We start from the raw sequence: 26,072 nt of genomic DNA on the forward strand, positions 1-26,072 counted from the left end.
CTTCCAGTAGAAGGTGGGATTTTAGTTGGAACTTGAAGAAAGCCAAGGAAGTCAGAAGACAGTTAAGGAAGCAAACATTTCAGACTATTTCTATAAAGATTTTATAGAAATGGGGAAAAAGGATATACTGTAGCTTGATAGTTATTGATATTTTCTTAATTATCCTATTCAATAATAGTAATACCAGCTATTCTTAATCATATCTATTAAATTTTTATGTGTCTGATCTGTGCATATATTTGAATGTTCCTTTATTGAAAATATAAGAAGGCAATTGACTTTCCTAGATAACATCTCTAGTAAAACACATCTTCAAAGTCCCATGAGAACCATAAACAGTCAGCCAGCATTTATTAACAACCTGCTATGCGTCAAGTGACTTTCTGAGTAAATATTTTTTTTGGAAGATTTCTCCTACAAATAGGTGCAACTTCATATAAATGTAAAGATGTAACAGTATTTCTCAAGATACCAGAGAGATAATTTTGTTAATCGATCCTCTGATCATCCATATCAACTGGGGCACAGATTAGAAAAAACTTGGTCACTATATAGTAGCCTAAGAGATTTCCCTTAAAAAGTTCAAATGGAAAAATGGACCAATAAATACATCATGAGGTTTTGTAAGATGTCTTGCTCATAGGGGCAGCTAGGTGTCACAGTGGATAGAGCACTGGCCCTGGAGTAAGGAGTACCTGAGTTCAAATCCAGCCTCAGACACTAAATAATTACCTAGCTGTGTGGCCTCGGGCAAGCCATTTAATCCCATTTGCCTTGCAAAAAAAAAAAAAAGATTTTTAAAAATAAGCTGTCTTGCTCATAGATAATTATTTGTTGATTCTGTCAAGGATCAAGACCCAATTCAGGACCTTTTCAATGAGAGATTTGATTTGGTAGCAAATCAAGAAAAGAAAAGCTTTTAAAAAATGCATATTGCAGCTTAGAAAACTAATCCACCAATAAATATGTCTTACTCAGACACTGTCAAGATTCAATGAGAAGGGCCTAGAATTGATTAGGAGGACAAAATTATGATGTATTTGCATCCTCCTCTAAAAAATCCATTCTTTAAATATCATCATTTTCCTAGTAAATGACTGTGAATGATGGACCATCTCAATCACAATGAAATCAAAATGGTCCAGGCTGCTAGGTGGCACAATGGCACCAGCCCTGGAGTCAGGAGGACCTGAGTTCAAATCGAGCCTCAGACACTTAATAATTGCCTAGCTGTGTGACCTTAGGCAAGTCACTTTGCACTTGCCTTGCAAAAACAATTAAAAAAACCCTGTAAATTATCATTGGTAAAAAGAGATATCATTGGTAGAAATAAGGAATGCCATTATCAAGAACTAGAAAAGAAGGTTTTCTATTAATGAATAAAAATAAAGTTTTTACTTTACTTACTAATATTTAAAAGTTTTTACTATTATTGTGAAATGTTGCTTAAATCCTTTATGATGAATTTACTGGGAAATAGAGGGGAAACATGAACAAAAATTGCATAAATAATAAGACAAAGATAGATTTTAATCTCTATGATTGGAAGAAGAACCCATGAAAATCATGATTCATTGAATTGTTGAGGGACTAATTCTGGGAAACAAAAGCTGACTAAGATACACCAATGGAAAATAACTTAAGCTAATAATACTAGGAGACCGTTACTCAAATGTGTTCTATTCAAATTTCAACATGAGGAGGAATAATAATTCAAAAAGAAAGGGGAAAGGGGAGATAACTATAACTAAAGTTTTATTGTGTGTATGTGTATGCACTATGTTGTTAAATCTAGTGTCAAAATGATTCTTTTTAAGATACCAGTTTGTTTTTTATAATAGAAAATAGTTAGGACAGCTAAGTGGTGCAAGGGATAGAGCATGGGCCCTAGAATCAGGAGTTCCTGATTCAAATGTGGCCTCAACCATTTAATAATTACCTAGCCAGGTGACCTTGGGCAAGTCACTTAACTCCATTGCCTTGCAAAAAAAAAATGAAAAAAGTAACAATCCAAAGAACTAACTCCATTAAAACCTTCATATAATTGTTTTTCAAAGCTTAATCTCTGCTATACTTTTAACTGCTAACTCATGATCAGGAAAGAATTCAGACTAGTAGGGCATGAATTTCTCTTTGCCAAAACCTGATATTAATTTGGGGAAGGTATATATTTGTTTGTCTTTTTGTTTTTTTTAGTTTTTCGCAAGGCAATGGAATTAAGTGGTTTGCCCGAGGCCACACGGCTAGGTAATTATTAAGTGTCTGAGGTCAGATTTGAACTCAGGTACTCCTGACTCCAGGGCCAGTGCTCTATCCACTGTGCCACCTAGCCGCCCCTAAGGGAAGGTATATATTTGGGGAAAATGTATTTTCTGGATCATTGACTCAGATTATGATAGATCCTGAAATATAAGACCAATTTTTCTTAGGCATGCTGTGTGTATATTTCATTTACTTTATTAGACATAATTTGAAGTCCTGATTTGTAGTGCTATGACTCTGTATCACCGCCTTCTTGACTTTGACATGAATTGCTTACATAGGAACAATGGTTCAAACTCTGTAATTTGTATATATCTGGGTGCATAAAATATTTTTCATTAGTACACTATTTTCTCAAAATATTTTGAATATTTTATTAACTGATTCTTAAAACTATTTATCTCAGTTGTGGTGACATATGCCAATAATCCCTAGGGAGACTGAAACTGGTGTCTCTCTTGAACTAGGGAGTTCTAAACTACAGTAGGCTAAGCTGTTCAGGTGTCCACATAAATCTGGCACCAATTCAGTAGCCCCTGGGAGCAGGAGGGGAGAACCAGCACAGAAATTGAGCAGGTCACAGCTCCAATGTCAAGTACAAATGGAATCAGATCAGTGAGTGGCTGCCTGCATAATGTAGGAGATCAAGTCTCAAGAAACCAAAACCAAAACCAGAAAAGGTAAAGCAAGGGGTGCTAGCCATCTCCCTTTTATTAGATTAACTTTTTGTTAGATCATTTTTATTAGATCAACTAACCAAAGCCATTCTATTTTTGAAGGCATCTCAGTTAAAGAGAAGGGAATTATCTGCTCACAGTTATCTTAGAACCTTGAACTTCAACCTTCTCCCTTTCCTTAAGATGAGTGGTGGCAAAGATATACAACAAAATTTCACAGCCTCTTTGGAATGAAAACTTAACAATAGCTGGCAAAAACTAAAAGATGGTAAGCATAAAAATATTTCCCTGATGAATGGTTTCCATTCATATAATGTCTGGTTTTTAGGAACCAGTCATTTTATTAATTTCTATTTCTAACCCACCCTTGGAGTTGAGGCATTTCATTTTATAGATAAGAAAAAAATGAACAACAGGCTAAGTCAACTTCATAGCTGCTCCTAGGGAAGATGTTATGTACTTTTTCATTTAGCCAGGGAGCCTCTGGCAAAGCCTTTATGCTTTCCCAATCTTAGGGTCTCAGATTCAGAAGAAATTAGGGGAAGGGTATGAGAGGAAGTTTTCTCCATAAACATGCCTCAGCTTTTTCTTGGTTATGTTTTTTATTTAGTTAAAAAAAAACACAGAAAATGGTTAGAAAAATGACTTGTCTAATTACCTTTTGTTGTTATTCAGTTGTGTGCAATTCTTCATGACCCCAGAGATTTCTTTTGTTGTTGTTGTTTTTGCTTTTGCAAGGCAATGGGGATAAGTGACTTACCCAAGGTCAAACAGCCTAAGGATTTGAACTCAGGTCCTACTGATTCCAGGGCTAGTACTCTCTAACCTCCTCCACCTAGGAGGATAGAAATCCACTCCTGGGGATTTCTTGGAAGATAATGGAATGTTTTGCCATTTCCTTTTCCAGCCCATTTTACTGAAGAAAACTGAAGCAAACAGGATTAAGTGACTAGCCCAAGGTCACATAACAAGTGAGTGTTTGAGGTTGAATTTGAACTCAGGTCTTCCTGATTCCAGGCTATGCTACCTAGCTGCCCCGGTTGCCTTACTTCTATGATATTTTTAAGGTTTAGAATTTAAAACTGTGTGACTGGTCAAGAAATTAGACAGGAACAATTTAATAAGCCCCATGTCTTTTTTCTTAGCTAGTCTTTTAAGTAAATGACCATTTTTCTAATTAATCATTGCAATAAAGTCAACTTAAATATACTAATGACTGAGTTCTTTAGAGAATTAGCCATTTGGGTTGAGAAACTGTTTTTTTTTTGTGTAAGTCTACTGCTATTCCAAAATAGTCTTATCCCAAGTGGCAAGAGTTGAAAAAGGCAAGTATTGTTGCCAGAAAATATAGATTCAGAGGATTATCATAGTATATATGGAGAGATCTCAAGATAAATGGTTACCAAGTAAGTATTCTTTATTTTCACATTTTCATTGGCACACCTATTTGTTCAGTCATTTCAGTTGTATATGACTTTTCATGATTCTATTTGAGGTTGGGTTTTTTTTGGCAAAGATTCTTGAATAGTTTACATTTTCTTCTCCAGCTTATTCTGTATATGAAGAAACTGAGTTAAATGACCTGCCTAGGGTCACACAGCTAATAAGTATCTGAGGTCAGATTTGAACTTGTTTTTTTCTGACCCCCAGGTCCAGAATATCCACTGCTTCATCTATCTGTCCCTCTGTGATCATTAGTGATTTTTAAGACATTTTAGGCAGTTATTTATTGCTTATAAAACTTTTGAAAATTTATATTCTTTGAACATTTATATGTTAATGTAAATTCATCTGTGAATTTTTCTTACTATCCATAAATTTTATTCTTATTCTAACTGCATTGATTTGATCTTTTTACCCTTGAAAGCCTTTTTAACATTATGTATTCAATGTTATCATTTTTGTTCTTTATGATTTTTTAGAATCTTGGTGCAATTTCTCCCTGACTAAAGATGTGAAAAATATAGCTTTCTAGACTCCTCTTTTCTTCTTATTGTTGTTATCTTTCTATACTCAGCCTTTTATTCATTTTGAATTTGTTGAGATATAGTGAAAAATTTACAGATAATCTAACAGTAATTTATAAGATGGATTTAATTTGGGAGAGAGGAGAGCCACACAGACCTCTTATGGAAAATATACAGTCAGAGTCTGAGTCTTTGGTTGGTACCTGTGGTAAATAGAGGGTTCAGAATCTCAGATTTGTAGAGATGGGATCAATAGGATCTGATAATGTTATGTGTATAGTAACATGTATATTTAATATATGTTAAATATGTAGAGATTTAGAATTTGAAATCCAAATGAGAAGCTGGGGAGAGGCAAATGTCAAACATAACAAAAACTTTGGAAACTAGTGTCACAGATAGGAAGAGTAAAATTCAAAAAAATGGGCATATCAAGAACAAATGATGTTGGCTTCTGATATATTGAGTCATAGGTTCCATGAGACCATCTGGATGGAGATGACAGGTAGGAAGTTGGAGACTATGGAATTTATAGTGAAATTTTATTGAAAAGGGAATGATATCAGAGGAACTCATCCACAGTCATTGTTAGGAAATATCCAAGCTCAAATTCATATCAAGTCTTCTGAGTCTCGAGTTTTTCTGATTGATAATCACAGCATCTCACCATTTCCTTAAGGACTCTAGTTTGACCCAAATCCAAAAAAGGACCTCCTGCCCAGCATGTCTGGCAAATGATCATCCAATCTTGACTTGATGATCTCCGATGATAAGAAAACCCTCTTCATCCAAAGATAAGTCATTCTCCTTTAAACAATTCTCATTGTTAATAAACCTTCCCCTAAAATAAGCTCAATTTATCTCTTTTTTTACTTCCATCACTTGTTCTCTGCCAAGCAGATCAACTTCAAACCTGTCTTACACAGACAGTCCTTCCAACTTGAAAACAGCTAGAGTATCCTCATGAGGTTTCTTCTCTAAGCCAAGTATCCCTACCTCCATCAACTCATCTTTATATGGTATGGACTCAAGGCTCTTCACCCTCCTGGTTGTTTTCTATCAGTGTTCTCCTCAAAATGAGGTGTCTAGATGAGAACACCTTCTCCAAAGGTCATCTGAGGATGAAAGATTACAGTGGGACTATGTCCTTATTCTTAAAAGTTGTTCTTTTAATGTAGTCCAAGATTTGGTTTGGACTATTAAATATTCTTTTTTTATCAAGTGAATATGGCTAAAAGAATTTATTAAATTTACAGAAATATGCTTTATAAATAATTCTTTACCAAGCTAGGAAGTATAACTAACACACTGACTGGTTGAATAGTGACATGAAAGAGCTCAGTAAGTTAGGTCATCTTCAAAGCACAAATATCATGTTTTTACTAAGGCAAGGATGATTTTTTTGTTTGCCTTGTTAGGTTTAAATAGTGTTTTACTAGATGCACCTTTAATGATTCAGAATTCAATAGGGTTTGTTATTTAAATTCCCTTAAGAAATAGCATATTCACTGTAGGCTTTGTTAGTTTTAGGCATTTCTGTGTGAGATATATTTCTTGGCTGATGGAATATGAGTTAATGTTTAAAAAGTCATAAAAAGCAGGGGATTTGGGTCATTTCTTATTCATCAGCTTCTCCACCCACCAATTCAAAGGCCCATAAACTTGAAGTGGCACTAAATGAACCTTGAATCCCTTTTGTGATCAGAAATTCCCATAATTTTGAGAGTTCAACAAGGTGTTATAATCAGGGAATAATTTGCAAGTGGAATTTTTTCATATGAAGTACATCAATAATTTTTTTAAAATTTATATAATTAATTTAATTAAATTTTACATTTTATTTAAAAATATTTTGCCAGTTTCTCAAAATAATTGCTAAATTGTTTCTTCTAAAATTATAACAGGTGTATGACTTCATTGACATACTTTATGAACTCAATATTATAAAACAACTCATTAAAAGTTAGGTTGAACTAAAAGTTAGTTGAATAAAAAGTTAGGTTGAAAGCTCAAATTATTTGTTTTTAAAAGGTTTGTTTCTTTACTTTGTAATTTGAGCTTTAGTACCCATTTTCAAAGATAATTGCCAAAGAATCATAATTGCATTTCCCTTAGAATTTTCAAAAAAACTTTTAAAATTTTATAAGAGGAATTGATCCTTTTAAGTTGAGTGGTGACATAATAGTCCCCATCCAATACAACATCATCCAAACATAGACTGTGAGTTTAAAATGAACCTTTGAGGTCATAAATACAGTTCAACTCCTAATTGAAAAGTCATCCTATCTGTAATAAACTCCACAAATTTCTCTTGAGACTTAGGTCTTTGGACTTCCCAAGTCCAGAGCTCTTTCCATTATGCCATATTTCCTTTCTCTTTTCCATGAAGCCTTTTTCCATTAGTCCCCAAGTAAACCCAAATGCAATAGCTATACCTCTTCAACTTCCTTCCATCCATCCCTTAAATTATGATTCTGTCTCTACTTGGCACGTATGATTCATACATAGAAATTAGAAACATTCTTATATATTTTTGAAGTGCTTAGGGGCTCCCTAAGATCATGGGCCATACCTGGAATGCAATCCGTACTCAAGTTTGCCTTTCAAAATCCCTTCTGCCCAAAGTACCTTGCATTTATTTTGTACGTATTTTGCTATAATTATTGCATGGGACTCTTAATAAACTCTTGTTGATTGTTTGATAATTGATTTTCCCTCCTCATCCATTATCCCTTCAATCTTAGACCTCTTTGTCATGGCCATTCCTCCCCAGGGAAAGGAAGGGAATAAGTATCTATAAACTACTATCCACATTACAGGCATTGTGATAAGCCCATTTGACAAGTGTTATCTCATTTCATCTTCATAGCAGTCCTTCTAGTTAAGTGTTATTATCCCCATTTTACATTTGAAGAAACCGAGGCAAATGCAGGTTAAGTGATTTGCCCAAGGTTATACAAGCTAGTAAATATCAGATTGAATTTGCACTTGGGTTTCCTGTTTCTATCCACTGCTCCACCTAGCTACCTCAGTTACGTACTCCTGAAAGATGTATAGAGCTTTGTTCTCTAGAGACAATACCTTGAACTTTATTCAGACCCAAGTAGATATTTATGCTGTGAGATAGAATACAGTCATCATCTCCTCCACATGGCTCATATTCTTGGGTCAGCTTTTGTGTAAACTGAACATAGAGTTGACTGTCACTGTCTAATTTGGAGGTCACAAAGGTATGTTTAAATATAGAATCCTTTTGAAAAGAAGAAGCACCCAGAGATCTTGAGTTTTACTACAAAGATCTCTGTCTTTAAGGAGAGAAAGGGACTCTGCCATAATTACTAGTTTTAGCAGTGCTCCTGAAGTCTCCGGCCCTATTCACTAGGATATTTCCAGCCCATCCTTTTCTTTATGCCTACTGCCTGGGAACTCAGCAGTCACCGCAACATAAATTCTCCTTATCTTTCATTCCTTGCAAGATTAATCACAGAAGGTAATTACAAAAATAAACCAAAATATCATGACAAGCATGTGGGGCAAACTCAGCAAGTCATCCTATCATAGAATAGAGTTGCTTTGGAAATGAAGATCTGCAGTATTTGTCTGATATTTTGTGTATCTCCTTGTTTTATACAATGGATATTTTAAATCTTGGTAAAGTTTATTCCAAATTGCTAAGGCAGAACCATCTCCCAGGGAGGGACTTTCATACCATCAAACAGTCCTTTGTATAGATAGACTGAGGGAATGGCCTTTTTTCTCCTTTTTTTCCTTTAGTTTCTGTTGGGGTGAGATGATAATAAAATCATAGAATGGAAATGAACCTTAAAAATCATCTTTAAATTTATAGATAAGGGAACTGAGACCCATAGTGATTTACCTACAGTATGTCAGGGTAACAAGTAACAGAACTTAGATTCAAAGGTAGTGTCCGTGACTTCAAATACATTCTTCCTCCAAACTTGTCATGCCTTCTTCCAAAACTGCTGTGCTCTGGTAGCCTTGATTTAGAGTTCCATGACTTCACATAGCTTGCTCTACCTCCTACCCAAATGCTCACTGATGTACCCTGGCCCACCTGAGCTTCTAGCACATCCCACTGTGCCCCCACTAAATTCTTACTCCAGTTATTCATTAGCATTGGGTGACCTTGGATGCTTAGATGTTATTGCTAATATAGTTCACCTTTTGAAGATACTACCAAGCTACAAAGCCTTATAAAGAGGGCCCATAAAATGTTTTTCTGCCATTTATGGACATGTTGTTCAATTGATTCAATTTCAATCATGTCTGATTTTTCATGACCCCCTTTGGTTTTCAAGGCAAGGGTATTGGTGTGGTTTACCATTTTTTCCATATCATTTTGCAGATGAGGAAACTAAGGCAAATAGGGCTGAATGACTTGCCTAGGAAAAACACAGCTAATAAGAGACTGAAGTCAAATTTGAACTCATGAATACAAGTCTTCCTGATTCCAAATTTGGTGGTCTGTCCTATGTGCTACCAACTAGCCTAGTTTAGAGAGGTTCATCTGTAAAAGACTGACTACCAGGTCATATTTTTTGGGTAGATTTGGAGTCCAGAAAACCTGAGTTCAAATCCTGTTCAAGATTCTCATTATGTGTATATCCCTGGGCAAGTCATTTACTTTCTCTGTGTCTCAGTTTCCTCTTCTATAAAATGAATGATTGAACCTGATACCTTTCCATCTCGAAACTGTCTACTAAATAATATGCATTTTCAGTTTGTGTGACTAGAATTACCCACAGTAACAAAAGGACACAATTTTTATAATTTTGAAACTCAGAGACAACTTGGGAGGTTAAGTTTGAATTTCCATTGATTCAGTCCAGAAATCTCAGAAAAATCTAAGTGGATAGTCTGCTAACCTTGAATTGATTTCATACTGTAAGAACATTAATTTTAATTTAGCAATTATTAGTAAATTATTGATAACATTATGCAATCTATTAATTAAATAAATATAAATCAATAAATTATTCATACAAGGAAAAAGAATTTTAAAAAATTAAAAATTTTTTCAAATCACATTATTCATGTGAATTACAGGACTCCCAATTTCCTCACTGAGTATTCTTTTCTGTTACTGATGGCCAATTTAGGAGAGTTTCTCTCCTAGTGGGCTCTCCATTGTGTTCCTTCACTGCTCCCATCTCTCTCTGTAGTGACCTTACCTGCGCATCAATACTGCCCTCTACTGAATTGACCTTTCCTGGCTTCTTCTCATGGCATACGCCCAAAAGAATCTCATAGAGGCCATTAGGGGACTCACTACTCACTCTGAGAGTACAAGGATCAGCTTAAGAGCTTCTAGTTCCAACTAGTAAAGGTCATTGTACAACCAACAGAGTATGAAATCTGGAATTTTCTTTTATTGTAGCTTGAGCAAAAGAAGGTCTTGGTTTCCTTTATGTCTTTTGTCCATCAAGTACTGTCTTTGGAGTTCCTTGCTAGGACTCTTGTTTTTATAGACTTTGCTTAAGGAACTTATTAGCTTGACCCCTGGCCAAATCATTTAATCTCACTGAGCCTCAGTTTCCTCATCGGTAAAAAGGGCATGATAATGGTCACATTAACCTTACAGAGTTGTTTGAGAATCAGACAAAATAAGTCATGTTAAGCATGTTGCAAGCCTTTATGGTCTATATATGTTATATTGCTATTTCATTAGCATGGAGGATGCATGAACATTATTGCTAAGATAGTGCCCATTTAGAAGGTACTATCAAGCCAGAAAGAGAGGACGCATAAATTGTTTTTCTGTCTTTTATGGACATGTTGTTCAGGCATTTCAATTTCAGTCATGCCTAATGTCATGACCCCTTTTAGCATTTTCATGGAAAGGATATTGGAGGGGTTTACCATTTCCTTCTCCAGCTCAATATATAATCCATACATAAAATACTTATATATAATATATATTATGTAATTTATGTAGGAATAAATTATATGCTTAGATATATATTATATATTAAAATGTACCCATATAATATATAAATAAGCGCTACATGAATGCTCTTGCTTCAGTCATATCTGACTCCATTTAGGGTTTTCTTGGCAAAGATGCCAAGTGGTTTGCCATTCCTTTCACCAACTCATTTTACAGATGAGCTGGTTAAGTGACTTGCTCAGGGTCACACAACTAGTATCTGAGACTAGGTTTGAACTCAGATCTTCAATACTCCTTCACCACCTAGCCACTAACATGAATGCTAGCTATTACTATCATCTTTAGATATAGCAACATGAATGGTGGCAAAAAAACACAACAGCTTATTTTAAATTGGATCCTTAAACAACCTTGTGAAGTCAGTAGGAACATTATCTCCAATTGCAAAAGCTAGTAAGTAATTTTATTAGTATGGGGCAGAGAACATAATACTTAGTTCTAGCCTGTGAAGATTAAAACGTAATTGGGGATAGTACAGTGGATGATGCAGTTAAATAGAGCGGACCTGGGGTCAAGAGGACCTGAATTCAAATCCAGCCTCAGCCACTTAATTACCTAGCTAATTACCTTGGGCAAGTCACTTAACCCCATTACTTTTTGCTTTTTACAAAAAGCACCAAAAAATGTAAATAGAAAATATTTAATATTTTCAGTAGGAGTGATATTCAGTTGAAAATAGATAATGTTAATATGGGGTTTTCTAAATTAATCTGTGACCTGAAGAGATCTTTATGTATGTTTCATTGGTCCAATTTCTACTTGAGTTTGACATCCCTGGTATAGGGAATACCCATTGGGGAAAATTTTTCTATGAAGGTACTCTTCCACTTATAGTCATAAAGAATTATGAGACTCTGAAAAACACTTGGTCAGAATCAGAAGCAGGACTTGATACAGGTCTTTCAAATGAGGTAGATTCTCTATCTACTAGTCTGTGCTGCCTTTTAAAAAGTATATTTAATATTTAATTCTAATATTTTATTAATAATTATCCAATAAAGTTATTATAATTATATTAATATTAGTTTAGAAACCAATAATATAACTATTGATATATTAATGGATAAATATATTAACTAAAACCTCAATATATTTAGAACCTTTAAATTTAATTAATCTATAAAACTATCACCTCCCTAAATATATTCATATATTTGAATAGAACATATTATATTATTAGAATATAATATGCTTATATTTCAAAATAGTAATAGAATTGATGTATATATTACTTAATTCTAATAAGACATTTAAGTCAAATATATAAATTTGAGAGAGGTGATGGTTTAAATTATATTAAACTATATATTTTTGAGATAGGTAATGATTTTATATAAAGGCTTAGTTAATATATTTATATTAATCAGTGTGTTCATATACATAATTTGAAGGAAATTATAATTTCATATATTACAGTTTGTTATTATATTTATATTATTAGTATGCATATGCATAGGCATCTATATTTGTACATATTTATCTATCTATCTATTTAGGAGGTGATGATTCACTCACATATTACAGTCAGTAATGCCTGACAGAAGGAATTCTTGCTCTTGGCTTGAACCCTTTTAGAAACTTCATCCTAACACAACTTACACAGTGGTTACTCATTGGTTCAACTGGACAGATACTTGCCTTACAGTTAAGTTGGCCATCACATCACCTCCATATATGACTGCAATTATAGGCTCTAGGTAAAAGATTATTCTCTTGGTGGTGACCTTCCCCACATCCCATCTCTCCCACTCTCTTCTAGCTTCACCTTCAAAGTTTGTTTTGAAATGGCATCCATTCTACATATTCCTAGAAAATCACTTTCATGTTTCATGCATTCCTTGCCCTTAAAGTTCTCTGGCATGTAGCCCATAAGAACGTGACCCTCGGCTCAGTAGTATTGAATATTAGTTATCTTTCAGGAGAGTCTTGATGTCAGTGTCCAAATCCTTCTTTGTCTTCAGAGCCTATTCCTCTGATACTCTAGAGTCATATGTCTTTTAACCAAATAAATGTTTAATATTAGTCTAGGAATGTAAACTTTGTAGAAACATAGAACTTGAAGCTTTAAAGTACTTTAAAGGAATTTAGACCAACTTCCTTGTTTCTTATATGAGGAAGCAAGTGAAAAGAAGCATGATATATAGTGAAAAGGTCATGATATGAAGAGTCGTTCATGATATAGCAATGGCTAAATGGCATCAGTAGAGTAATGCCCTTTGTAGGCTTTTTTCTACCCCAGTTTTTTTTTAAATCCATTGTTTATGGCCTAATACAATTGAATTAATGTTTGGAATAAAATAAATGAAAATGAAAAGCTTATGAATAAGCTCTCTGGCTCTTAGTTTATGTTTCTATTTTATGTATTTTGGGAACAATGCAAGTAAAAAATCTGCATATAAGTGGCATATGAATATGTATTTTATTTATGTTTAGGAAAAAATATAAGGGCAGTTAGGTGGTACAGTGGATAAAGCTCTGACCCTGGAGCCAGGAGTACCTGAGTTCATATCTAGCCTCAGACATTTAATAATTGCCTAGCTATGTGACCTTGGGCAAGTCACTTAACCCCCATTGCCTTAAATAAATTTTAAAAAACATTAAAAAAAAGAACAAATAGACCATAGTTTAGAGATAAGACAATGCATTGCTTCTTTCTGAAAATTTATTGAGTTGAATTACTTGTTTTTGATTTGTTAGATTAAATTCTGGTACTTAATAAGAAGCCACTAAAAAAAAATACAGTATTAACAAGAATTGCCATAGTGAAAACATTTATTTTCTCAGTTTACATTAAATTTCTTTTTAATAATATTCCAAAATTTTGGTATTGTATTTATGGGTATTTTGATAGAGATTTTTCTGTATTTTTTCTTTTGATTCATTCATGCATTCTTTATCCTACTCTCTCAAATTATATAGAATGTGTGTAACAATTTAACATTAAAAATATAATGGAACTATGCTTATAATTGACTGAAAATTCTGAATTATACTTTAGTTCTACTCCTAGAAAAATAATTATTCTTTCTCTCCTCACCCTCACTGGGACCTCCCAAACATATAGCTAATTTAAATTGACTTATAAATCGGGGGGTGGGGGTGGGGAATGCAGACTTTTTTTTAAAATGAGAAATGCTTTTTTTAGACCAAAATAACAAGACTTGGTAAGGAATGTCCAAGGAGGAAACATGGCTTTTATTTGAGTCTTTATTGCAAAACAGTCTCAAAAAAATCAATGGGTGATGGGTTGTTAATGTTTTGGTTTTTTGTTGAAACTCCTACACATCTTCCTCTTCCCATTGCCTGAGACTACCCAAAATATCGAGGCATCTGGGACTCCTAAAATCAAGCAAAAATTTGTGTTAAAGTTGTTTTTTGGTAAAGTCATTATATGGCTTTCATGTTTTTAACCTATATTTCAACCATATAATGAAACATTAATTTTGAAAATTTGGGCAAAGACTGAAATGTCAGCTTTTCAGTAAAACTGTATTAGCATTTAACATTTTATGAAGTCAAAACTGGAAATCTTCTAAATGAAGTGTCATCTTCAAATTAATTATATAACAAGCTGCAAATAATATTTTAAAAACCACTTCATCAATAACATTTACAAATTTCATCTTTGTATTTAGATTTTTAAATCATGTAATCTCCATTGATGCGTCCTTGTTTAAAGTTTTCTGAACGAGTGCAAAGTGTTTAATAAGAGCATGATAAACAATGAGGGTTCCTGCTTTATATTTTCAGCTTTTTTTTTTAGTCCTTTTTAAAATTACATTCCACTATGCATCCTTAGGCCTTACCCATTTTCCTTTACTAAATAAGGCAGGGTTATAAACCATATGTACCTATTGCTTCAGCAATGAGAACTATATTCTGCACAATAATTGTCATTTTTTTTTAGGAAAGGAATAATGTCTTCCTGGATGTAACTGTCCTTAATACTTATGCCTTTGAAAGAGTGCTTGAAAACTTAGATTTGGTAATTCTCTCTTTGAGGTTGGGTCAAAATTTCTGTGGGTTTTTTCAATTTCTCTTAATGAAATCTGCCTGTCTACTTTTGTACATATATACAATGTCTACATTAGATATGTATAAATACATATGTGCACACGTACATCATATGATAGATGTAGGCATGCATCTATTTGTATGTATATTTGTGTTAGTTTCTTTTATATACATATGTGCATTATACATGATGTTTGTTATATTGTATATACATGTGTGAATATACATATGTATAAACATGGGGGGGGTTAGGGTTTTGCAAGGCAATGGGGTTAACTGACTTGTCCAAGGCAGGTAATTATTAAGCATCTGACTTGCCCACAGCTAGGTAATTATTAAGTGTCTGAGGCCGGATTTGAACTCAGGTCCTCCTGACTCCAGGGCCAGTGCTCTATCCATTGCGCCACCTAGCCGCCCCTATGTATAAGTATGTGTAATGTGTTATACATGATGTACATTATGCATTAAGATGTATATGTGTATATTGTTTTGCATAATATATGTTTTATGCATTTGCATATATGTCGATGTGCGCATGGATATAAGTTCACACACATACAGAATTTAAGAGCTTCCATGCTTAATGAATAGAGAGCCAGCCAGGAGTCAGGAAACCTGGGTTTCATCTTTGCCTCAGATACATACTGACCATGTAACCCTAGTTTAATTGTTTAACCTTTCATTGACCATGATAAGTCTCACAGACTATTCTATCTCTCTGCATTGGCAGAGGCAGTTTCCTCCTTAGATGTTCCTTATGTTTGTGATGTCATTTTATTTTTATATCAATATTTTTATCAATTTGATATTATAATTGATATTTATTTTTATCAATTGATATTTATATAAATACTGTCATATACATGATGGGAGCATTGTTGTCCTCATTATATGGGTAAGTAGATGAAGTCTCAGTCACAAGTTTAGTGGTAGTGAAGCTATTCTTTACATATATATATATATATTAAAATATATATATATATATATATATATATATATGTTTTATCAGCAATCCCTGTTGCATATATGGTGTACTGAGTCTATGGTAACTCTCAGGCTCAGATAAATTAATCTTCCCTCTTCTCCCAATCCAACTCCCATGCAACCCCCTCATTCCATCACCTGAGACCACACAAGACACCTGGAAAATCATAGCAACTAGACTTATGCAAAACCTTCTCAGTTCTTCTAGAAGACAGTTCAATTCTAATTTAGAATCAAACAAGTGGGAAGAATTATTTTAAGAGAATTGTTTGAAAGGAAATTGTCTATCAAAGAAATAATTTCTTCAGGGACTCAGTCTATACCTGCCTTCATCTTTTCAAGTAAGAACAGTCAAAATGCTTGACCCCTGTTAAATTGCCTTCTTGAAAAGATAGATGCTCTTCTCAAAAAAAAACAAAACTCTCTTCTTGCTACCTGTAACCATAATCTGTAACTTCATTAGAAGATACCCAGCATGAAACAGAGAGACAGAGGGATAGGCATTTAGAGAATCATTAAGAATGAAAACCCATTAAAGTTAATAAAAATTGCACTGGAAAGCTTTGAAATAATCAGTGAAGCTACAACAAGGAATAGGGAAAGAACTAAAGAAGAAAGGATATTGGCAACAGTAAAATCCCTGGTTTCCCTTTTTGTAGTAGGCTGGAGTTGCTGACCCAGAGCAATATAAGACCAGGTCAACATGAGCTACTTCTGGATTCTCGTAGTAGGGAAGAAGAGAATTTTGCTCTTTTGTTCCAGGGTGACCTTTAGTTCTTTGCATCTCTGACCTATCTGCCTGTTGTTGATCCTCTGTTGTCCTTTCCTAGTTCTTTGGGTCGAAGGACTTCAAAGTCACTTCGTAGACTTTCTTCTCAACTGTGTGATGATGGAATGAAAGACTACAGAAATGACTGTTGTGTTTATTTCAGATTGACAGTAAATTTCCTGTTGTATTCACTAAAGATGGTGTGTATATGTGTATTTGTGTGTTTGTATATGTTAAACTCCTCAAAAGAATCATCCACTTTCCATACAATATCATCTCCTGGATGATTTCAAAACCGAAAATTCCTAAAACTCCCACAGATTTCTTTATCAAAGTAGCAAGTTCCCTTCTAGCCATCTCCTGATTGATAAAATTGAGCCACAAGTTAAGGCAACTTTGCTAGCAAAAAAAAGGGAAGGGAGAGGTAGCTAGGTGGCACAGTGGATAGAGCACTGGCCCTGGAGTCAGGACTACCTGAGTTCAAATCAGACCTCAGACACTTAATAATTACCTAGCTGTGTGGCCTTGGGCAAGCCACTTAATCCTATTGCCTTGAAAAAAAAAAAAACTAAAAAAAAGGGAAGAGAACAAGTATTTATTTATTTATTAAGTCCTTAATATATGCTAAATACTTTACAGATATCTCATTTGATCCTCACAACAACTTTGTGAGGTAGGAATCTAAAGATCCCTATTTTACAGTTGAGCAAGGTGAGTCAGATAGAGGATAACCAACTTGTCCAGGGTCACATAGTTAATTTGTATCTGAGACAAGATTTGTTTGTTTGTTTGTTTGTTTATTTTTAGGTTTTTGCAAGGCAAATGGAGTTAAATGACTTGCCCAAGGCCACACAGCTAGGTAATTATTAAGTGTCTGAAGTTGGATTTGAGCTCAGGTACTCCTGACTCCAAGGCAGGTGCTCTATCCTCTTAGCCACCTAGCCACCCCTTGAGACAGGATTTGAACCTGGGTCTTCCTGACTCCAGGAAGGTCTCCATCTGAAATACTGTGTAACCTGGGTGCCTCAACCTGCCCAAGGAGAGAGTCCAAGTTTCTTAACTCCCATTTTGCAAATTGAACCTACCTCCTTTGCAACAGAAGGGAACCATGAAAGATATATTTGTTACTTTTTGAGAAACAAGTTAGAAAATGTCTTCAATTTTTTTTTTTGCAAGGCAAACGGGTTTAAGTGGCTTGCCCAAGGCCACACAGCTAGGTAATTATTAAGTGTATGAAACCACATTTGAACCCAGGTACTCCTGACTCCAAGGCCGGTGCTTTATCCATTACGCCACCTAGCTGCCCTAATTTTTTCAAGCTCTAATCCTTCCTGCACTGTATGTTTACACTTGGTACCCACAATGGGTTCACAGAAAGGGGTCAGTTGCTTTACAAAATTACACCCCCCCCCAGAAGATCCAACTTTCTGGTTGGCTGGCATTCTTTTTTATGCCCATTTTTCTCATAAACTCCATGACAAACATGATCAGATATTTCCTGTAGAGAGCCAGATGGTACAAATGTCTAGTAATATTTACAGTCTGCAGTATATAATCCTCATCAACAACTCTAATCACAAAAGATTTATATCAGCTACCTGCAATAAATAATTAGGATATCATGACAGAGTATCATATTCTTCTGGGAGAAAAAAAAACAGTCTAAAAGAGTTGAGTAAGAGTACAGGCAAATGAATGTATAATTATTATATTCATTTGAGAAAACCTATCACAAATACTGGAAGTACCAGAAGAGATTATAATTCAGAGAAAGATGCTTTTCCTCAACTCTATAACTGAAAATCCTGAGACAAAAAGTGTCTTGATAGGAAATGAGGTAGGTCTGAACAGGAATGCATTCAAAAATAAATATAGAATAAGATGCCCAGTGTGTTACTTAATGCATCATGAAGGTCATACATATTTCCCCACCCCATTTACAAATTGGTCCTTCTGCAAATTAGTAGGTATTATCTAACTGCAAAAAATAGCTTGACTGAAGGTATTAACAAATAACTCATTGAAAACAATGAGTTGGGGGCGGCTAGGTGGTACAGTGGATAGCACACTGGCCCTGGAGTCAGGAGTATCTGAGTTCATATTTGACCTCAGATACTTAATAATTACCTAGTTGTGTGGCTTTGGGCAAGCAACTTAACTCCATTTGCCTTGCAAAAACCTAAAAAAAAAAAAAAAACAATGAGTTGAATTGCTTGTTTTTATGACCTCCCTGAGCTTTACTTTCTTCATCCTTTACAAAGAGAAGGTTGGGCTAGAAGACCTCAGGTCCCTTTAGGGAAACTTATAAAATATAAGCACATAGTTATAATTCAATTACATTTCTTTTAGACAATTTTAAATGATAATAAACAAATTTTTAAAAATACATTTACAGTTTAACCAGATCAAATGTCATTGTTTTTAATTCTGGTTTGTTGGGTTTTTTTGTATTTAATAAGAGAGAAGTTGTATAAGTTTGATTTCTTTCTCTTTTTTTAGCTATAAAGGTTTTTTTCATGCTTGGATACTTAGATATTTTGTAGATGAGTCATTTTCTGTATATAGGAACCAATATTTCTACCAGTGTATCCTTAGAGTTTTGCTTTAAATTAACACGTATTTGTTGAACATGGTACATTGCAGCATTCATTATTAAAATCCTGAGACATATTGTATTACATTTACTTAAACTTATTGATAGAAAGGGTGTTCTAACTCTGGCTACCTATTAGTCCTAAGGGGAAAGTCAGAGATTAGTGAGATATGAATCAGAGGCAGCAGACAGAAAACAAAATTAGCAACAAAAAATGTCCCTTTTATGGGAAACATAGATATAAAATACATAATAAGGATAAACTTTGATAGGCATTGTTCTCCAGTTTCCCTTATTCTCAAGGTATCACCTAGGCAGTAGTAACAGCACCCCAAATAGGAAAGAGATCCATCAGGTGTGAAGAACTAAGGAGTCTTCTTAATCCTGGCTTATAAGCAGCCTTAATTCATATAAGGTGACAACTCAACAGAGTATTGAGCCTGGAATCAGAAAGACTGAATTCAAATCCAGTTTCATATAGCTGTGTGTCCCTGGGCACTTCTGTTCATCTTAATTTATTAGGGAAGGAAATGACTAAACCTTCAGTATCTTTGCCAATAAAACCACATGGACAGTATGGTCCACAGGGTCATGAACTGGACATGGTTGAATGACTGAACAACAGCAACTCATATAGTTTCTCTAAATTGATAATTTATGAAATTATCCAATTATGAAAGGGGCAGGCATGCCTGGTTCTTTGGAAACTTAACTGGGAATACCAAAGATAGTAATGACTAGAACTGGAATCACTCTTTCATAAGACACATAGAGAAAGAGGTACAGAGGCACTGAGTAGGTGAAAGGGAGGCAAGTAACATGGGAAGATGAGGCAGGGGAAAGGCTCCTGTAGGAAGGGATTAGAATTGGGAACACCAAGCAGTATGGACCCTTAGAAAATTTAACACAGCTGGCAGAAGGTAGCAGCAGAAGTTTGAGGTCTCATTTTTAATAGCGCTTCTGAGGGGAATAGACTGTGCCACTTTAGGATTAACTTAGTAAAATATCCAAATAATTTCAGAGTTGTTATTAAAACCTTAAAGTTATCATGTCCACATATCTCAAAATTACCAAACCATTTGGTAATCGGCTGGTCTTTACTATCGATGTCAGGAATTTGTCTGGGAATTGCAGACCCTTAATGGCTTCTGCAGATTCTGTACATATTTGAATTTTGGTTAAAAAATACAATGTGTAAATTATGCTCTTTTGGTCTTTGGGATGCTTTGCACTTCCCTTTACAATATTGTTTCTTACTATTGTCCTTTTCTATTGGCTATTTAAAAACTTACTATCTGACTAGAAGCAGAGGTAAATGGTGGTTAGAGGACTAGAATAAGATAAAATTTTATCACATAATCAAATAAAAAACAATAAGCTGTTAGGGTTCTACCTATATCCTGATTCTGAGTCTCCATGACTTAGGGCTAAAAATGTGCCCTTGAATCAATAAAAACATTCAGCCCATTCAAACTCTTAAGATTCAAGTCCTGACTATACTATATACTATACTTGACACAACAAGTTATTGGTTGAATTTGGTGCTTGATGGAAGTGGAAGGGTGAGAATACTTTACATCATAGTTTCATAGACTTTTGGAATTTTGCACAACATCACTTATTTAAGGACTTTGGGGTCACATTTTACTTCTTTTAACCTCAGTTTCCCACTTTAGTGTATTATTGGACTCTTACCCTGGAAGACCATGGAGATGAATTCTGAGATGAATTCAGGTCTTCCTGACTCACAGAGCTCTGCATAACTGCCTCAGTTGTAATGTCCCTTCAAAACTATGAATATGAGACAAAGCAATTCTTTCCTTTTTTAAAAAATTAATTAAAGATTTTATTTATTTTGAGTTTCACAATTTCCCCCCAATCTTACTTCCCTCCCCGCCCCACAGAAAGCAATTTGTCAGTCTTTACACTGTTTCCATGTTGTACATTGATCCAAATTGAAAGTGATGAGAGAGAAATCACATCCTTAAGGAAGAAACATAAAGTACAAGAGATAACAAGATCAGACAATAAGATATCTGTATCATCTCAGAAGACCATGGAGACTGGCATTCAAATTATGGAGGACATAAAGCATATTCACTTATTATATTTTCTTCATTAAATTGAGTGTATGTGTAGTTGTTTGTATAAATTATATATATATATATATATATATATATATATATATATATCAATGGAGACATACATATTCAGGTTTATTCCACAAATACTTATATTATTAATCTCTATATGGGCAAATCTTGACTCCAGTTTTAAGTTCTCTACTGAGCTCTAATCACCCACTGTCAACTGCTTATTAAACATCTCCTCCTCAATATTCCTCTGAGTATCTCAAACTCAGGTTTATAAAATGGAATTTATTATCCTCCTCATCTTAATCTGTTGTTATTCTTTCCAAATTTCCTATTTCTGCTGAAGACAGCATCCTCTTCCCAACTTCTCATGTTCATATCCTGAGAACTATTATTCACTCTACCCTCTCTATTACTATGCCAACCTCTAGTCTGTACCCATAGCCATTTCCAATCAGGTGCTAGAACTGAATGATTCTACTAACTTCTCTACATTTATATGACTGCCACCTTATTATGTTTCTCTTGAATCCAGTACCTCCTATTTGGGCTTCATGCTTTTATTCTCTCCTGCCACCCACCCACCTTCCACATAGCTAATGAATAGAGCACTGAGCCTGGAGACAAGAAGACCTGAGTTCAAATCCTCCCTCAGACACTACTTAAGTGTGAATCTGGCCAATCCAATTAATACTTTGGTAGCCTCAGTTTCTTCAATGTAGAATGAGGATAATAATAGCACCTATCTCTCAGGGTTTTAATGATCAAATGAGATAATATTTGTAAAGTTTACCTGGTAAGTAAACAATATTAGCAATTGTTGATGTTGTTATAGTCTTCCTAAGACACAGGTCTGACTATTTCACTCCTTTACTCTCCAAATTCTTCAACTTTCTGATGAAATATAACCATTTTAGCATGGCTTTTATGGCCTTTGATAATCTGGCCTCTGCATACATTTACATACACATTTATTATCATTCTATATTTCATCCAGTTAAGACCAGGAAGCTTTTCCCCAAATTTGCAATATTTAATTAGTATAAGGCTCCTTTTTCCTTTCTGGAGTTCTCATGGTTTTTCCCCTTAAAATAGCTTTCTGCTTTATTTTTTGTTAATTCCCAAGTTTGTTTTCTATGAGGTTTTTCAGTGACCAATGTACACACCTCTCAGTTACTGCTCTTGGCTCTAGTGTATGAGGCCAATGGAATGTCTATGTTTCTGACTTTTTTAAAGTCTCCCATTGGTCTATTGGTGATTGAATTTCTCTTATGCTACTTTTAGGGTCTGTCTTCTCAAAGCACTCATGAAGGTTGACTGCCAAAACAGTTGCAAGAATTGCTTTGTCTAATGGTCAAAGGATATGCAAAGGCAATTTACAGATGAGGAGATCAAAGCAGCCCATAGTCATATGAAAAATTGCTCTAAATCATTACTTATTAGAGAAATGCAAATTAAAGCTTCTCTGGGGTACCACCTCACACCTCTCAGACTGGCCAATATGACCAGAAAGGATAACAATCATTGTTAGAAGGGTTGTGGGAAATCTGGGACACTATTACACTGTTGGTGGAGCTGTGAATCATCCAACCTTTCTGGAGAGAAATTTGGAACTTTGCCCAAAGGGCAACAAAAATGTGCCTACCCTTTGGTCCAATAATACCACTACTGGGTCTATACCCTGAAGAGATGATGAAAAAGGATAAAGACATCAGTTGTACAAAAATATTCATAGCAGCCCTGTTTGTGGTGGCAAAGAATTGGAAATTAAGTAAATGTCCTTCAATTGGGGAATGGCTTAGCAAACTGTGGTATATGTATGTCATGGAACACTATTGTTCTATTAGAAACCAGGAGAGATGGGGATTCAGGAAAGCCTAAATTTGCATGAACTGATGCTGAGTGAAATGAGCAGAACCAGAAAAACACTGTACATCCTAACAGCAACATGGGGGCGATGATCAACCTTGATGGACTTGCTCATTTCATCAGTGCAATAATCAGGGACAATTTTGGGCCGTCTGCAAAGGAGAGTGCAGTCTATATCCAGATAAGGAGATGTTGGAGTTTGAACAAAGTTCAAGGACTATTCCCTTTAATTTAGGAAAAAAAACAGATATCTTATTGTCTGATCTTGTTATCTCTTGTACTTTATGTTTCTTCCTTAAGGATGTGATTTCTCTCTCATTACATTCAATTTGGATCAATGTACAACATGGAAACAGTGTAAAGACTGACAAATTGCTTTCTGTGGGGCGGGGAGGGAAGTAAGATTGGGGGGAAAATTGTGAAACTCAAAATAAATAAAATCTTTAATTAATTTTTAAAAAAAGAAAAGAATTGCTTTGTCTCATATTCATAGTTTTGAAGGGACATTACAACTGAGGCAGTTATGCAGAGCTCTGTGAGTCAAGAAGACCTGAATTCAAATCCTACCACAGAGACTTACTAGATCTGTGCCCCTGTCAAGTCATTTAATCTCTATCAGGTAACCAAATTTAATTTCTTCTGTAATAAAATGGGATAATAATAAACAGAACCAATCCAACATTTGAGAAGATCAATTGAGAAAATATTGATAAAGTATTTAGCCTAGTGCTGAACCCATAGAAGATTCAATGCTTGTTTCTTTCCTTTCTAATTCAACACATTCTGACACAATAGGGATGTCTAGGTCATTTTCTTTTTTATCTTTTTGTTTGGTGGTTTTTTTTTTGAAAGGCAAATGGGTTTAAGTGACTTGCCCAAGGCCACACAGCTAGATCCTTATTAAGTGTCTGAGCAGGATTTGAACTCAAGTACTCCTGACTCCAGGGCCAGTGCTCTATCAACTGTGTCACCTAGCCACCCCCCACCTAGCTGCCCCCCACCTAGCCACCCCTCTAGGTCATTTTCATACTCTTTTTTTTATACATTTGATTGTAACTTAGATTATTCTTAGATTCTCACCTGATAAAAGTCTCATTGTGTAAGTGTCCAACCTTTTAGCTCTTCTGGGCCCAACAAAAATTTGTTAAGGGCCACATACAGAATTTAATATTTATTTATAATTATAATGTAGCCCATATGACCAATGAGTACAATAATAAAATGTTATAATGCTACATGAATAGATTTGAATGGCCAAGGGTTGAACATATTATAGAGTCTAAGTTCTTAACATGGGACCATGGACTCTGAAGGAGTGTGAGGGTAGATTTTAAGGGGAACATGAACTTAGATGAGAGGAAAAAAAATTGCATCTTTATTTTAACTATTCTAAAGTTTCTTTTGTAACCCTATGTATTTTATTTTTTGCATTTAAAACACAATTCTGTGAAGGGATCGCAGATCTAAGTATGAGCTCCTTGAGAGCAGGATTCTACAAGCTTAATTAACACAGTAATCAGAATATTAGTGAGTAATTAATAAGTGCTTTTTCATTCATTTAACCACCAACCTAGAAGATTGTCATTTGACTACAGTAACCTTGATGTCCCATGGATTAATTATTTACACCTTTGAATATTTTGTGTGCTGTATTAACCTTTTCATTCCTTTCTATGAGTCCATTAGATTATAAGTCTATTATACTATAAATTGCTTAAGGATAGGGACTGTCATTTGTCTCTTTTTGTATTTTGAGAGTTTAACTAGTACCTGGCATATTTCAGGAAATTAATACATGTTTCACTCATTGAGAACAGTGGGATATCAAGGTCTCTGTACTTTGCAAAGATTGGAAAACATGAATATAAATAGTAATGACATGTTGGTAAACTATGTTGTTATTGAGTTTGGTTTTTTGGGCTTTTTTAAGTCATGCCCATCTCTTTGTAACCACATTTAGGGTTTTATTGGACTGAATTGGTTTGCCATTTCCTTCTTCAGCTCATTTTACTAATGAGGAAACTGAGGCAAAGAGGATTAATTGACTGGCCCAGAGTTACATAGTCTAGAAAGTGTCTGAAGTCAGGTCCAGGCCTAACTCCACCTAATTGCCCACTGGTAAATTATACTGGTTCTATGTATCTAGATTTTACATTCTAATGTATAATTTGGTGAGAGATGAGAGGCTACTGGTATTAGGGTCACAAGATTCAGGGAAATCAGAGAGAGGAGCAAGGGAGATCTTCCCTAGGATCTGGTATTTATGAAATATCAATAGAATGAATGTTGAATGTTAATGCATATGTCAGCTTTGTAAATTATAGTAATTCACATTAATGTGGTATTTTTAAATTTGCAAAATACTTCATAAACATCATCTCCCCTAATCCTTGCAACATCCTTATGATGTAGGGAGTACATGGGGAAACTGAGGTTCAGTGAGATTAAGTGACCTATTCAAAATTAAAACAAGCTAAGAGACTGCAAAGCCAGAACCTGACAAATTGTTGCTCCAAGTGCATTTGGCCTCCTTCTACACTTACATTCATCTATGTGAAAAAATAAGCAAGACTCCTCTCCTTCTACCTGAAACACAAAAACACACATTGGTTCTTCCCATAGCAGCTCTCTCTCTCTCTCTCTCTCTCTCTCTCTCTCTCTCTCTCTCTCTCTCTCTCTCTCTCTCTCCAACTTTATTATAGACACTGCTGATTTTCCTTCCTCATGTGCACTTATAAATAGTAAGATTAGCCCTCTACACTTCAGCAGTATTTTCTATCATTTGCTTTGGTTGCAAATGTAATAATATCAGCTAAAATATTTTAGACTGTCTAAAGACAGTCAGTGCAGTCCTCATTAGAATTATGATTGTAAAG

At 34.8% G+C, this 26,072-nt stretch overlaps 1 protein-coding gene across 22 annotated transcripts in view; it reads left to right on the forward strand.

The window, feature by feature from the left end:
* SORBS2 (sorbin and SH3 domain containing 2) overlaps positions 1–26,072 on the forward strand; it is a 303,227-nt gene that overhangs the window by 13,761 nt on the left and 263,394 nt on the right. Inside the window, exon 1 of one of the 22 annotated variants that reach the window (XM_074228813.1) lies at positions 2,224–2,234. The exons of the other annotated variants lie outside the window; for them this stretch is intronic. The gene's annotated coding sequence lies outside the window, so the exon portion shown is untranslated. Of the gene's footprint in view, positions 1–2,223; positions 2,235–26,072 lie in introns of those variants that run through there. 22 annotated transcript variants of the gene reach the window in all.

This window comes from Macrotis lagotis, chromosome 3 (genome assembly GCF_037893015.1).
Source record: "Macrotis lagotis isolate mMagLag1 chromosome 3, bilby.v1.9.chrom.fasta, whole genome shotgun sequence".
Taxonomy (NCBI): Eukaryota; Metazoa; Chordata; class Mammalia; order Peramelemorphia; family Peramelidae; genus Macrotis; species Macrotis lagotis.